This window comes from Oncorhynchus tshawytscha, linkage group LG17 (genome assembly GCF_018296145.1).
Source record: "Oncorhynchus tshawytscha isolate Ot180627B linkage group LG17, Otsh_v2.0, whole genome shotgun sequence".
Lineage (NCBI taxonomy): Eukaryota > Metazoa > Chordata > Actinopteri > Salmoniformes > Salmonidae > Oncorhynchus > Oncorhynchus tshawytscha.
Window position 1 is genome coordinate 5,573,144 of NC_056445.1, and position 16,806 is coordinate 5,589,949.

At 42.7% G+C, this 16,806-nt stretch overlaps 2 pseudogenes; both read left to right on the top strand.

Moving 5' to 3' along the window:
- The first annotated feature begins 4,486 nt into the window (after nucleotides 1-4,486).
- On the top strand, nucleotides 4,487-4,605 carry LOC112217284 (annotated as a pseudogene).
- Nucleotides 4,606-4,946: 341 nt separating this feature from the next.
- Nucleotides 4,947-5,065, top strand: LOC112217293 (annotated as a pseudogene).
- Nucleotides 5,066-16,806: the final 11,741 nt, after the last annotated feature.

Genomic DNA, 16,806 nt, shown 5'->3' on the forward strand with positions numbered 1-16,806 from the left:
GGTGAGGAATCAGATAAGCGGGTGTTCTCTAGAAGACAAGTGGTGAGGGGTGAGCTCAGGCAGTCACGCATAGATGTGTGTTACGAATCCCTTTTGGCCCGACAGTCTAGGGGGGGATGGTAATGAGACCCGTAACATAACTCATGCAAATTATAATTGTGAACGAAATAACCACGACAACTGAAATTATACCGTCAAACTCAGGGTTTATTGTAAAACACACGGTAAGGGGGGGAGCAGGACCCAAGGAAAGAAACAATAAGTATCCAAAACACCCCTAAGCTAGACTAGCCCATTTCAACAACAGCTAACTAACCAAAAATACAGTGGGTGGTCCGCCCAGTTCTAACTAGTGTTTTTAACAAAGTCTACCTACGGGTAGTGTATGCTGTTAGAAATTAGATATATAGACGGGCGAGTCGGTCAAGGATCGATTCAGACAAGGTGGTAAATTGTATGACAAGCGACAGTTTATTCAGAGTGAAGATATCTAGAACAGCGTAATTACGGCTCCTCCGCTGGTTCGTACGGAACTGCAGGCAAAGAGGCCGTTACAATCAATACACCACTTATATATAGAACAGAAAGTAGGTTGATTCTGGAAGATCGGATCTTTGGATTGGTTCAGCTGGGGTGTAGTCTGTAGTCTTCCGCCATTGGCTCAGTTGTCTGTCCGTCATCGTAGAATCCTCTTCGGGCACACAATGTTCAGCTACAAAGGAGATTATGTGTGTGTGCGCTGGTTTTGGCAATTAGTGTAATGCGGGAGCTATCCTGTAGGGGACCCCATAAGCTTTACTTTGAGTTGTAGCCCTGTATTAACAATAGTTTGGTCACCTGTATAAGAAATAGCATTTCTCTACAATGCCCATGGGCGACTTGTCTTGGTTTCCCCTTTTCCCACCAGCAATCAAACACAAACGTCACAGGAGATGACAAAGTGATTTGGAGGTGCTCAAACAAAAGAGAGTGAAACACAGAGCTCTACATACATGGCATTTACAGAGAGATTGAGCTCTAGAGCAAACAACTGATGGGGTTTTTAAACCAAGGGAAAGGAACTGTGATAGGGTAGGAAACAGTAGGAGGTGTGTCTTCTGATTGTTGACTGATTGGGGGAGTGATGATTTTCACCTGTGAGGGGAGAAGGAGAGAAAAGAAACACACACAGGATACTTGTATCCGTAACAATGTGTCTCGCTCAGAGGGGTTGCGCACTTGGTTGTGGGGACAGAGTATTCCCACACATTTTTTAGTGACCATGATGCTCTGCTTTTCCAGCTGGGTGGGTCAAGGGAGGGAGGGAGGGAGGGGTGGGTGGGTTGTGGTGTCTTAATGCCAGTCTGCTGAATGACGAGGGGTTTAGGGTAGCAGTGAAAGAGTGTGTGTGTGATGCCATGTCAGATCCTCTGAGTCTGATGTGTGTGTGTGGTGGGAAGGTTTAAAAGGGGAGTTCAAGCGGCAGGCATGGTATTTTGCAAGACAGGCTAGTGTGTTGAGGGAGGAGAGGATTCTTAAGTCCCACCTGTTATGAGTTAGCCTGGAAAATGCTCTACTTTTTCTATGATGTTGCAGAGTACCTGAGGGTGCGGGAGGAGTTGAGGGTCTTAGAGAGGCACAGGTGTGTGGTGGAGAGAAGTACTGAGTTTATACATTAGCGGTGGGAGAGGGTGACAGATTTGGAGGGTATTTTGAATACAGGGCAGTCTTTTTATAAGGGTATATTTACTTGGGGGGGTGAGGTGTGTATGGGGAGTGTGCTAGACGCAATGGAGGCTAGGGTGTCAACTGATGTGGTGATGCTGATTTTACATTGGCAGAGGTTAAAGCTGCTATCTCAGGCCTGAACTTCAATAAGAGCCCGGGTTCAGATGGTCTTACTGCAGAGTTTAGTGACATCCTAGCCCCACTGATGATGCGTTTATGGAGAGGAGTGTAGTCCTTGAATCCTTAGCTTTGGGGGTGTTGACTGTGATGGATAAAGGGAACGGGAGTCGACTGAAACTTGAGTACTACAGACCGATAACCCTTTTGAACTCTGACAATAAGGTGTTTGCTAATCGGTTGAAAAAGGTGATGGGTAGCATCGTTGCACCTACTCAGGCCTATGGGGTTCCGGGGCAGGATGTAGTTGACACCCTCTGCACTATCCGGGATGCAGTGAGGCATATGGGGGATGTGGGTGGGGTGGTGCTCTGTCTGGATCTGAATGAGACCTTGACAAGATTTGGGTTTGGGCCTCTAAGAGAATGGGTGAAGCTTTTGTATGGGTCAGCTTGCATTGTCGTTAAGTGTAATGGTGTGCTGACTGATCCCTTTCCCCTGGGCAGGTCTATTAGGCAGGGTTGTCCACCGTCTGCTTTGCTGTACAGCATCTCAGTTGAGCCTTTGTGGCTGCTTTTGTCAAGCGTGATGGAGGAGTGCATGGAGTGGACCTGCCGGGGGGAGGCGTTAGTGTGCTGCATCATTATGCTGATGATACCACCTGTAGTGTGTGGGATGGAGGGAGTTTTAATTGTTTGATGACGTGTTTTGATGTGTATTGGAGGGCTCCTGGGGCTAAGGTGAATGTTGAAAAATCTAAAATGTTATGTGCTGCTGATATGGTTGTGTCTACATGTAACATTTCTTTTAAGACTCTTACGGAACATGTGAGAATTTGGGGTGTGAATATTGGGGTAGATGAGCGGGAGGCGAGGGACTTTACTTGGACGGGTGATTTTAATAAAATTAAGTCAACTTCGAAGTACTGGAAACAAAGGAAATTAAAATTGAGGGGGAAAGTGGTGGTGGTGAATGCTCTATTGATGTCAAAATGTGTGTATACTTAAGGGGTTCTGAACATGCCTGTATGGGCTCTGAAGGAAATTAATAATGTAGTGTCTGGTTTCCTGTGGGGTGGGAAGATTGCTCATGATGTGATGATAGGGGTGGGTTGAGATTAGTAGATCTGGAGGTTAAATTAAAAGCCATGCGGGTTAAAAGAGTGCAACGGTTTATGTATAGGGTGGAGGGTCAGGGGGGGAATTCATTTTTTCGGCATTGGTTGCATAGAAGTGGAAGTTGCGGAGACTATGCATTGTTAATGTGTCTCAAGCCTAGCATGTATGCAGAGGTGCCTGGGCGCAGTTTTTACCACAGATTAGCTATGAGTGTGACTGTCGGTGATTTTGAATCGACCGGTGTTTCTGAACCCACTGCTGAAATCTGAGGGTAAGATGCTGGAGAGAATGAGGGCGGGTATAACAAGAGAGAGGGACTTGAGGTGGTGCCGGGGTTCCTGCCTGATCAGGCGATCTTAGATTCTGTCTGGGGTGTAGATGAGGATGTCAGGAAAGGGACGGTGTTGAGGATAAAGGAATATGTTCCAGGGGAGACTGCTGGACAATGACTTAAGTAATGGTGTTTTAGAGACCTTGCCTGAGATGCATGTGAAATGTGGGGAGTCTGTGCAGGCCTTATCCTCTACCCAGGTGAGGTTCTTCTACTGGGCTCTTCTTACCAAGAAGGTCAAGGCGCCTGCATCTGAGAAATTGTGGAGGCAGAGCGGTTGTGGGAGAATATGCTAGTGAGGTTCAACAGTTTTGGATGTACACATTTAGATTTTATGCTGAGGCACAATCAGGTAGACTGGTTAGAGTTATGGATGAAAATCTGATGCACATGATGTTGGAGTGTGTTGATGTAGCTGGGTTCTATGTGAGGTTGAGGGACATATTAGAAAGGTACTGGGGAGTAGAGTTGATAGGTATTGTTTGGAGTGGGTCAGCATGTGAGGGGGTGAAAATTGACTTTCAATTTTATGTTGTCACATGCAAGGTATGCTGTATATTCAAGGAGGAGCTTGGCAAGGTATGAGGGAAAGAGGGTGACAGTGTGGAAGGTGTTTGAAGGTTTGGTCAGGAAGGTTGTGGGACTGATGCATAGGTCTAGGCAGGGGGATTTTGAGAGGGTGTATGTGAAATATTGTGGATTCATTGCTGTGGGGGAGGACGGGGGTTTGGTGTGCAAAGTTTTGGGGAGGTATCATTAATAATTTTGAAAACATTGTTTTGATAGGCGTTGCTTTTAATCTGTACTTTTGTGGAATTTGATTTGTCTTAGTCTTGTATGCAATGTTTGTATGAAGGTTTTGGTATTTTTATTTGATAGGGGGTGAATTGTTCACCTGCCTATGTTTAGTCTTGTGTCGTATTTATTGGTTTTTGTATATTGCATTTTAAATATTGTAAAATTGTTTTTTTAGTAAAAAAAAGATATGCCCAATCTCGTCTGATCTCAAAAGCTTTGCAGGGTCAGGCTTGTTTAGTACTTGGCTGGGAGACCGCTTGGGAATACCAGGTGCTGTAAGCTTTTTGCCCAGTAGAGTATACTCTTCTATACACAATAATAATATAATGGCCATTTTTAAATGGAATGGTTATTCCACTTCCTCAAAGTTTGAGTTACATAAACTTGAAATAGTCTGTCCAACTCTTCTTCAATGGCTTACGGCCATACTATCCAGGAATAACCCGTTCTCCTTGGATGTCGGAAGCTATGCAGGGTTAGGCCTGGTTAGTGCTTAGGTGGGAGCCCTCTTGGGAATACCAGGTGCTGTAAGCTTTTTGCACAGTCGAGTATACACACCAATGGCCATTTTAAATGGAATGTCTGTCTCAATTTTTTTGAGTTACATTACCTTGAAATAGTCTATCCAACAGTTCTTATATGGCTTACGGCCATACCATCCTGAATACGCTCGATCACCTTTGATCTCGATAGCTAAGCAGTGGCAGGCCTTGTTAGTACTTGGTTGCGAGACCGCTTGGATATACCAGGTGCTGTAAGCATATTGCCCAGTCAAGTATACTCTTCTATACACAATAATAATATAATGGCCATTCCCTTTTCTCAAAGTTTGAGTTAAATATACTTGAAATAGTCTATCCAACTCTTCTTCTGTGACGTATGGCCATACCATCCTGAAAATAACAAATCTCGTCTGACCTCGGAAGCTAAGCAGGATCAGGCCTGGTTAGTACTTGGTTGGCAGACAGCTTGGGAATACCAGGTGCTGTAAGCTTTTTGTAGAGTATACTATTCTAAACACAACTGCTATTCCACTTCCTCAAAGTTTTTTGAGTCACAAACTTGAAATCATCTATCCAACTCTTTTTCAGTGGCTTACGGCCATACCAGCCCGAATACGCACTTCCGGTGAGGAAAGTGAGACAGGTGTAGGTGATTGCGCTGTGTGTTTGCTCGCTTGACAGCTTTTCGACGTGTAATTTTGATTTTTGTATTTGAATAAGTTTAAGTTTGGTTAGTTTCCCCCCTTGCTGCTTGTGGGAGTTTTTGGGTCCCTTTTTATATTTCTATGATAGACAACATGTCAACGACGAACGGAATGGACAAGGACAAAGAAAATGCAGTAATGAAATACGGCAAAGAATTAACGGTGGCAGAAGAAAAGGTGACGAGATGGAATTATTACGATCCAATTAAGGATGTGTGTGGAGAGGTGGTGGGTTGAAAGGCGAAAGAAAGTATGAGGTTGCAATGGAAAAGGAAAGGAACGTTTAATGGATGGATTCATGATAAAAAACAAGGATCATGGCAAGAGATATGATTGCTAATGAGCTCAGTCTCTTTTATGAATCTTCCGGTATATATAGAGGACAGCGCTATACTGGATAAGCTGCCTAGCTGGTGCGTAGCTGCTGTCTCAAATATCAGGAGGAGAGTTTGACCAGGGACGGAGATAGTGGATGGGACGCGATATTGTAAAGTACAATCTTTGCCGTATTCTACTAAATTTCAGACACTCGAGGGTGGAGAGTACTTTCGGGTAATTCATGATAAGCAGGTCAGGGTCTGTCGGCTATGTATTCAGCCTGGACACATATTTAAATTCAGGGCAGACTTTCTGTTTCAAGTGCGGGAAGCAAGGACATTATGCGAGGGAATGTGTTGGAGGGAAGGAAAGGGCATTTTGCGGTGGATGCCGAATGAGACCAGAAGAGTGCAACTGTGGAGAGGTTGTGGCTGTGGAGGGGAGTCAGGAACTGTTTGGTAAATAAGCTGTATCACAGCAAGAAGATGGAGAAGAGGATGTGGAGGTGGGAGAAGAGGGAGCTGTCAAGAAGAGGGAAAGATTGGGCTGAATGGAAGCACTGGTGACTCACAGGTTTTGGGGGGAAGCTCCGCCCATGTGAGTACCTCAGGAGGTAATGAAATGGAGGGGAGTTTGTTACCGACAACTGTACAGGAGACAAATGGACACAGGGAACACAAAAGATACGAGACAGAAAAAAATATTTGGTTGGAAGAAATGGAATTAGAATCGGGAAGGCTACAGGAAGAGGAAAGCAGCGGCGGATGTGGAAAAGGACTGCAGAGGGAAAAAACATGAACAGGACAATGAGAATCTCTTATTTATTGGAATGGATAATTTTATGTCAATGGTTTAAGGACAATGGAAAAATGTCAAAGTATAGTGCAAATGAAGAATTCTGATTATTTATGTCTACAAGAGACACATTGAGACAATGACTATATTAGAAGAAACAAATATGGAGAGATTTTATTTTTGTAAATAATGATAGGCGGAATTCAAGTGGTGTTGCAATTTTGTTGAGGAAGGATGTGGTGGAAAATGGGAGGATTTTCATTTTAGATTGAGTATGGTTTTTAGAATTATAAATATTTATGCGCCTGATAATGAAATAGAGCAAAATGATTTATTTATGGTATTAGGACAATGGTGTGAGGGAAATTGTATTGTGGTTGTGGTTTTAATGTTAAAATAGACAGACTTGATATGACGAGAGGAGCTACTTTTAGAAGTGATTCATCTAGGAAGGTTTTAAAGAAGATTACAAAAAGGAATTATAGAAATATGGAGGGACGAAATTCAAGACAATGTTCTAGAAGGCAGGTGGTTTTGGTGAATTGAAACAAGGATAGATTTGGTTTTAGGAATTTTATGAAAGATATTGTTTTTATAACTTTTAGTGATCATGCAGCGTTAATATTCTCGTGGGTTTAGATAAGGGAAGAACAGGTGGAATATGGTGTATTAATGCAGGGTATTTAGGAGATGAGGAATATGGGAAATTTAAGCATTGATAGAATATGAAATGAAGATAAGCAGAAAGGAATAAGTGTCAATGGTGGGAAAATGTTAAAGAAAAAATAAAAGTATTTAGTATTAGATATGCAAGGAAGAAGAGATTTGTGATGAAAAGAGAAGAAAATGAGTTAAGAGCTAAATTGAATGAGGAAATGTGTGAACCTAATTATAATATAGAAAGGGTTTTGGAATTAACACAATTGAGTAAATATGAAATAGATACGTAAGTGTAAGGGTGCAATTATCAGAAGTAAGGCAAAGTATGTTTTGGAGGGGGAGAAATGTACTTCCTTTTTTCTTGGTTTAGAGAAGAGTTAACAAAGGACAGCATACAGTATATTAGAGACATTTAAAATGTGAAGGGTGAAGTTGTAAATGATTATGTAGAGATACTGGAAACAGTGGATAATTTTTATAAGGATTTATTTAAGAAAGGGGAGGTGGATGAGGGGTGTGTCAAGGAGATTTTGGATAGTGTGGATGTGCAAATTGATGTGGAGGACAAACAAATGTGTGATGGGAAGATAACAGTGAATGAAGTCAAAGATGCGATTTAAGGATTTACAAGTAAACAAGAGTCCTGGGGGAGATGGAATAATTGCAGAGTTTTATCAAATATATGGTAGTCTTTTAGCACCTATTTTATTGGAAGTTTATCAATATATGGAGGATAATAATAGTGTTTTAGAATCTATGGGGGATATTGTTTTGTATGAGTGCCAATGTGCGTTACATATTTCACGATCGTTATATCTTTGTTGTTTTGGAAGTTTCACTATCATTAAAATGTGGAACTCTACTCACGCTGCGCCTTGGTCCAATTATTCATATGACGTACGTGACAAATACATCTGATCTTGTTTGTACCAGGTGCTGTTAGCTTTTTGCCCAGTTGAGTATATTATTTTTAACACAATAATAATATTATGGCCATTTTAAAATGGAATGGCTATCCCACTTCCTCAAAAGGTTTTTGAGTTACATAAACTTGAAATAGTCTATCCAACTCTTCTTCCATGGCTTACGGCCATACCATCCTGAATACGCTCCTTTTTGGAATTTCAGGAAGTGGATGAGCAGCAGGTGACTGAGTGTTTGAGAGAGAGTATAGTTTTTTTTAGGTTTATTTGATACATAAGTTTGAACGTTTTTCTGAGTGTAGTTTATTTTCTTCTTAAACATTTGCATCATTATACCCCAACAGCGTGAGCTGTTTGGGGTATTCTGCTGAAAATAACTGGACGGACACCATGGCTTCGACATCAATAATACCAACGACGAGGAGAAAGGACAACAGTGACAAAATTATTTCAAATGAAGAGCTGAGTAGAAGAAAGTATGAGAAAGAACTGACGGTGAATGTGGAAATCAATGGAGAATACAAAATAAGTGATGGAATTGCTGAGGTATAAGAAGTTTGTGGAACGAATGCAACATTTTTACTTCAATGGACGGGCTCAAGATAAAGAACTGGGGAATGATGAACTTGTGGTGTCCTTTTTGAACTTGCCTGCATATATTACAGATGGTGAAGTACATGAGAAATTACAAGGCTGGAACGTGAAGGCAACCACACCGATTAAGAAGTGGATGTATCCAGGAACAGACATTGTAGATGGGACGAGATTTTGCAAAGTGTGCAATCCTTGCCATATTCAACCAAATTCAATACAGTCGAGGGATTTCAATTCTTCCGTATGATCCATGACAAGCAAGTGAAGGTATGTAGACTATGCATTCAGCCAGGGCACATACTTAAGGAATGCCCGGAATTCACATGCCATAAATGTAGTGAACAAGAGCATTATGCTAGAGAATGTTTGAACATAGTTAATGTGTGACAGACCCAAAGATAGATGTAGATGTAATAAGGGAAAAATAACTTATTTTTGCAAACAATGGACCTCACTTCTGAGGAAGGTGAGGGGAGAGTGATTCCAGAGACAGTAGCAGATATGCTTGGAGAGTAATGTAATCTGGCAATACACGAGACACAGTTTTAGTCTCTGCTGCTGACAAGGTAGAACAGCAGCACATGGTGGGTGAACTAGATGGTGCCTGAGCCAGTCTTAAGCCTGTGTAAAAATGACACCAAAGAGAGGACTGGGTCCACTGAAGTCGATGGCACTGTTAAATCACACTTTTCAAAAGGCTTGACTGCTGCTCCCCTCACAATTCCAAGTCATGAGTCAGATGATGAGGATCCTCAGATGTTTGCAAGAGGTAATTGTCAAAAGCTAGGGAGATGGGATTTGGAAAAAAGAAAGTCTCTTTTGAAATGACTTGTTTGATTCTGGTGATATTTCTGCACACATTAATAATTAAAGTTGCATCCCTAATTGGTAACAGTTTGAGACACATGAGCAAATTTGAGCAGGTTAAAATACAGTTTGGCAGTCTAACTTTTCTCCTCATCTGCGGGTTCGTATAGGCCAGGCTGTCTGTATGCTTGGGGTTGTGATATCCTGCCATGTGACTTGGTTGTCAAATTCATTAATGACTGCATGGTTACTAACTAAACCATGAAGCTAAAATAATAAAATATGATACAACCTGGGTGTTCAGTCGAGGAGGACCAGACAGTGTAATTTAAAAAAGCAGGGCAATACTATATTTAGAATTAAAGATGTGAAGGCCTGAACAGCACTATAATTATAGAGGGATGGCACGGCTTAGATTTTGAATGTGATTGGGTTAGCTGGTTTGCATTCCGGTGCACAGGCCTATCTCCTGTTTATCCCCTCCTTTTAATGATACTGTTAGCTGTAATGGTTAAAAAGGCCCGTAGGTGTCCTCCTAAGATCATGAATAAACTGAAGTTCTAAAAGCCTACAGACAGAAACCTAAACAAGATCCCGCGCTGATCCGACAAATCTGATTCCACGCTTCAAGACTGCTTCGATCACGTGGATTGGGATATGTTCTGCATTGTGTCCAACAACAACATTGACGGATTCGGTGAGTGAGTTCATTAGAAAGTGCATTGATGATGTTATACCCACAGCAACGATTAAAACATTCCCAAACCAGAAACCGTGGACCACTGCTTTTAATCATGGCAAGGTGACCGTAAACAAACAGTGTAGCTATTCCCTCCGCAAGGCAATCAAACAAGCTAAGCATCAGTATAGGGACAAAGTAGAGTCGCGACACAAGAGGGTATGTGGCAGGGTCTACAGTCAATCACGGATTACAAAACGAAAACCAGCCCCATCACAGACCAGGATGTCTTGCTCCCAGACAGACTAAATAACTTTTTTGCCTGCTTTGAGGACAACACAGTGCCACTGACACGGCCCGCAACCAAAACCTGCGGACTCTCCTTCACTGCAGCCGACGTGAGTAAAACATTTAAACGTGTTAAACCTCGCAAGGCTGCAGGCCCAGACAGCGTCCTCAGAGCATGCGCAGACCAGCTGGCTGGTGTGTTTACGGACATATTCAATCAATCCTTATCCCAGTCTGATGTTCCCACATGCTTCAAGAGGGCCACCATTGTTCCTGTTCCCAAGAAAGCTAAAGGTAACTGAGCTAAACGACTACCGCCCCGTGGCACACACTTCCGTCATCATGAAGTGCTTTGAGAGACTTGTCAAGGACCATATCACCTCCACCCTACCTGACACCCTAGACCCGCCCAAATAGGTCCACAGACGATGCAATCACAACCACACTGCCCTAACCCATCTGGACAAGAGGAATACCTATGTGAGAATGCTGTTCAGCATTTAGCACCATAGGACCCTCCAAACTAGAAGCACAAGCATTTCGCTACACTCGCATTAACATCTGCTAACCATGTGTATGGGACAAATAAATGTTCATTTGATTTGAAATGACGTGAAGTAAGTTCTGAAGACTATTTTCCTGGGTGACATACACATTCAACCATAGTGTTGTTTGATATGAACATAAAAGCAACATTGTGCATTCAGATGGTTTTATTATGTTAAAAGGAAAGACCTAAAAAGAGGAAATGTCAAACTAAACTGAATAAAACCATGTTCTGTTCCTCTCATTCAGGCCATTTGATGTTAGTATGTGTCGCTGCTGGATCCACTCCCGCTTCACCCTCTTTTGCTGTCCACCGGTCCAGCCTTGATTTATGTGGGGGGGATTGTTGTTGGACCTAATTAGGGTAATGGTAGGTTAAGGGGTAGGGGTTAGGGTGGGGACAATAGAGTACAGGGGTGATATGTCCTCCAGTATATTTTAATGAAATCAAAAAAGGGGCGTGGGGATTTGTCGAGGGGGAAAAAACAGGAGTAAAGTTTAAAAGAAAATTGGGGGAACAAAGGGGGGGTGGATAGAAAAGGGAAGGAGAGGATTTATGTTTAGGTATATCCCAAAATGGTTAAGGTTAGACCTAGGGGTTAAAAAAGCCTAGAATTAGGATTCAGGCCTCGGGGATGGTTAGAATTAAACAGAGGTCAAAGTGTTTTAAGGTTAATGCTTAAGGATGGTTAGGGGTCGGAGAGGTTAGGGTTCAGGTCTCCGGGATGGTTAAGGTCAGACATAACTGTCTCAGAGATGATTAGGAGGGTTGGAGCTCAAGAGTGGTAAAGGCTAAGACAGGGGGGTCAGGTAATAGCCACAAGATCTATACATATATATTTAAAAAGAAGACAACATATATTTAGTAGTAGAGTAGTACATCCGAAATGCTTTCCAGTAGGGATGGTGAATAAGTGCCAGTCAAGGATAATATTCTGTCTGGATTCTGCAGGAATACATAATCAGTACATCATCATAACAAGTACAATAGATCTGTAACTTTATCCTAAACCATTTCAGAAGTCCCTATAGGGACTCCAACAGCAACCAGAATAGAGATATTCTAGATGTCCTAGTATTTTTCATTGAGACCAGCAGGGTCAATGGTTCCTACTGCTCTAATCCATTGTCTCGCCGCCTTTTGTCTTTGAGTATTTGCCTCCAAACCAAAAAAGGTTCTCAACTGTATGCACCCTAAAGTGGGCATACAACACAGTAGGTCTATCACCCTTCTGAATGTGGTACAGGTGTTGTTTCAATCTGCATTCTAGTGTGTTCTGTGTCTCTCCAATATTACGTTTATTACAGACCAGGCACTTGATCACATATACCATATTCCCAGTGTCCAGTTGGACATGGCGGCTTATTAGGGCCCCCAAGCCTGAATAACTATTGAACAGAAACTTTGAGTAAAATGTTTATTCTTTCTCAATTTACTCTTAGTCAGACTTGAATGTATTAGGATTCCTATTCCTCCTATACGTTGAAATTACCCTGAACCCTCTCAGGGCCTCAATCATTCTGGGCTCGTTGGAAATTAGATTTAATTTCAAAATTGAGTCCCCCCAAAGCCTGAGAATACGTCACCATAAATGGTACCACCAGGCGGTTGTGCCTCTCTGTCTGATATGCTCCGTGAATCTGGAAGGCCTGATTTACCTCAGCCCTAACCTCCCTCAGGAAACACCTGGAATAACCCCTGGGCCTCGAGGCTGAAAAGAGTATTCTTGTGGTCTCCTATGTCCTCAGGGGAACTGCGAATTCTATGGAAGCTTATCAATTGGGACTTAGTCAACCACCTGTATGTATGTTCTGGGTGGAAGCTGGATTTGTGCAAAAGAGCATGTATATCTGTTTCTTTATAAAAAACTCTTGTTGCCAATGATTTCATTTTTCACCCCTCGGGTATAAAAAATGCTTGATCTAAAAACTCTAGTTTCTCCTCTTGTATATTATGTGTGATGGTAATGTATTTAACACACACAAAAATTCTTCAAACTCTAAATGGGAGTTCCCCCAGACACCAAAGCTGTCATTGAGGTATCTGCAATACAGCAGTGGTGTGGTCTTACATTTCATCAATGCTGTTTCCTCCCAAAAAGACATATACAGGTTGGTGAAAGCTGGGGAAATGTTTTCCCCATAGCTCTTCCATGGGTATGGAGATAAAACTTGCCATTAAATTCAAAGTCATTCCTAGTCAGTTCCAACAAATCCAAAATAATCTTCTCTGGGCGTTTTACGTCGGGGAATCTATTAAAAGCATGTTTCACTGCCTGTAGGCCCAGAGCCATCTCAATGTTAGTATACAGTGAGTTTATCTATAGAGAATAAAAATGCCTTTTAGTTTATTTACGAAGTCGTATGCGTGTTTCTGTGAAAGAGGATTAATAAAAGAGTCAACGTATTCCGCAACTCGGTACAACTCTGAGCCACAGTCACTAACGACCTGGAAGGGAACTGTCCAACCCTCTGGAGCTTGGGAGCAAGTAAAATGGTCTAGGCCTGGGTAAATCCGGTCCCAACAAAACATATGTTTTACCGTAATTAACTTTTTTCCTACAACTAATACTATATCGCGGATCCTACTCTGTGTCTCCAATTGAATAGAGTGGGGTAGCAGGGCATAATATTTCTCATCACTTAGCTGTCCATTTGCCTTTTCCAGATATTGGACTTTATCCATAATAACAATTTGTGGCCTCTTATCAGCTGGTTTTATACCAAGATTCTTAATAGCATTCAATTGTTGCTGGTTTAGGCTTAAACTTCACAAAGGACTCCAAGTCCCTCCATATGAGATTCTGTATGGGATGTGAGATGGATTCTAATTCAGGATCCCAAGTGGAGCTGTTCGTAAAGGTCATATCAGGAAACTCTGTCTCGTACTCAAAATGGTCCAATAACAAGTATACAAGTCCCTAAGAAGCTCCATGCGGTCTATCCGATTTGGTGGGAATAAAAGTAAGTCCTTGCTCAAACTTCCCTCCATCTCTGTGAGTCTATACGATAGGGAGAGGTTGGTAATGTTCGATTGGGGGAGCTGTATCCTGACACTGATCTCCCCTCACATGTTTAAGGTATCCAGCCACTGTCTCGATCATGGGGACATATGGAACCGGAGTCTATTGAGTTCCGGTAAATAATTGCATTTCAATCTGTTTAAGGGTCTGTTGATCTTTTTCCAGCCTATCCAAAATGTTTATGAGTGGGACATAAAGTATTGCATTGGGGTAGTTATTCTTACACACCTTCAGCAACTGCTGTAGCTGTTTCCAGGTGGTACTCGACTTCTGTCTCTCAAGGCAGTTGTTTAAGCCTGCCAACAGAATCACCTTCTCCATCGCCGGGTGTCACGAGAATTTTTATCCCAGTGGTTGAACTCAACTATCACTATAGCTTTGATCAATTACCATAAGTTTGTAAGACCCTGGTTAATGAAGAATTAGACAAAGCCCCCAGTCTGCAATAGGTTAGTTCTTTATTCAGAGACATTTCTGAAATCAAAAAAACAGTCATTAATCAAATGCACTTTTAATTTTCCTCTCCTTATTTGAAGGGCCCCTTCCTGTTGTAACTGAGTTGCACGGGTCTAATGTGATCTCCTCTGTTATTGTTTCCTCAAAGTTCTACGGGTGGCTATCCACTTGGATTATGGTTAGGTTTAAGGGGGTTTATGTTTATATTGGTATCCAACATTGGGTTGTACGGGCCTATTGCAACGTTCTACCCTGTTTCAGTGTTGTACATTTGACCGATCTGGAGAAAGTGGGAGGCCGAGAGATCCAAGGGGTCACTCACAACAATTCAAAAACAGGAGGAAGACAATCAATAAAAACCTGTGAGTAAAGGGTTTAACTTGAAACCAAATTTCATATAAAATCACAATAAAACATGCATACTAGATCAAAGTATTTTATCCCCCCACTACATGCCATGCTAAAGTGCATAATATAATACAATTCAGGTCAAAATTTAAAGACTAAACCAGGTTGAGCAATCAAATGCATAATTTTTTATTTGAACTTCCTCCTCTTATCAGTGGCTCCTCCAGCTCTCTTAATTAGGCCCCCATCCACTCCCACTGTTTTATACTACTCCTTAATATTCATTCCAATTGGAGCCAAAGTATTACGTTTTAAATCCACCTGGATTCGGCTGCTTTTCTCTGGCCTGTGGTCCAGGAGGATTTAATCTCCAGACTGGTAATGCAGAGGGAGGTTGTTGGGTGGATTTTGAAAATGTTTGACCAGGTGATTTTTTCAATTGTGTCGAGGTACTGTTTGAGGCGTGTCAAGACTGACCGGTTTCTCCTATATTAGGGTTAGGGGTTAGGTTTTTGGTAATCCACAATCTGATCTGATGCCTTCAAGCTAATGCAGAGACCGGGGGGGGAGGGTGTACTATGCTTGCGGAATGGGGGAGTCGAGGGGTCTGGTCACAGATCCGTCCAGGTTGTAGAACCCTATAGTTGCCCACTTCATTAGAGTTGGTTTTTAGATCTATTTTAAGTCCGGGTAGGGGTTAGGGTTGGGTTAGCGTTAGAGTGAGGTTAGCATAAGGATAAGGGGAGTCCTTCTATTGGTCAAGGTGTCAAAGGTGGTGAAAACTGGCCACCAGAGAGAAAAGTGCCCCTGGGGCCGTCCTCCACTGCTGATTAACCGAGTGTCACTCCGTGTCCATCCGTTATTGGATCCTGGATGTTTTTGTTCATCAATATGTTTAAGAATAATTCCCTTTCAGGATCCTTACTCTGAAGCGATTGCCGTGTATTCACGTCTAGCTGGTGCTGTCGCAGCGTGCTTGGTGTGGGATCAGGCAATGCGGTTGAGATGGCAAGACTAGTGAGGCCACTCGCTTCCAGGATCGTGGTTCACCATAGGGTGTCATTCTTAGCCAGTGAGTTGTTGTCGCTATGTTGTTCAAGTCTTGTAGTGGTCGGCTCAGTATGAGCGAGACGGGGCCGGGGCCGGGTGTCCGGAGTTTCCGAAGCTGGTTTTGATATCTGACGGATCCTCTTCCCCGTCAAACTGCACCTGGTCTCCCTTCCGGGTTAGGTTAAATGGCTGGAAGGGAAGTGCATTAGCGTCAAAGGGTTACAATGGGCAGACCGATACGAGACTGTCTGATCTGTGGAAAACAGATTAGATAGACATTTACGCTATGTTCACCAACTTATAGCCATATTTACAAAAACGCTATGCAAGTGGTTTCTTCAGGCAGCAAAGGGATGGAACTTCCCGCTGCCGAACAGAGCCAACTTCCACCCGCCTATTCCACACTCCAAGCCAAAGCCTTTCAGAATGTCCAATGAGTACAACAGAGCCCGTATACTGATCACCTTTGCGAATCTCGGGCTTCGCGACTTTGATCGTCCTGAACAGATCGTAGCTTGAGGTAGGCCATTTCCCACGGGTCCCCACCGGGAAACCAAAGAACACGACTGAGCCAGAACTGTTAAGCAATGAGTGGGGCAATAGGCATGCACTTTTCCACCGTATCTTCATTCCTCTATCTCACCATGACATCCGCAACAACTCCCAACTTTTCCTTCACAAATAACAAGTTAGGGATCTGTAAATTCTCTTCCTTATTCCTCACTCATCTCCTTTGTGACTTTCCACCCTGCTTCCTCAGCGAGGAGGTCACAAATGAGATGCATTCACTGCCGGACATTGTCCTAGAATGTGGGACAGTTTCCAGTTTGTGCCCGCATCTCCTACACAAGGCTTGTTCCTCCCTCGAGCCAACACCTCCCTTGTAGGATATACGTTCGCCCTTAACTGAATCGCAGCTAGAACCACACTCACTGATTCTCAAGCCAGCTGGTACTGGTCTTGTCTTGATGGAACATACCAATTCCATCCCCTTGGACTGGCAACGCTGCCCAGTCCTCAAACTCTTTGCACACCTGCTTG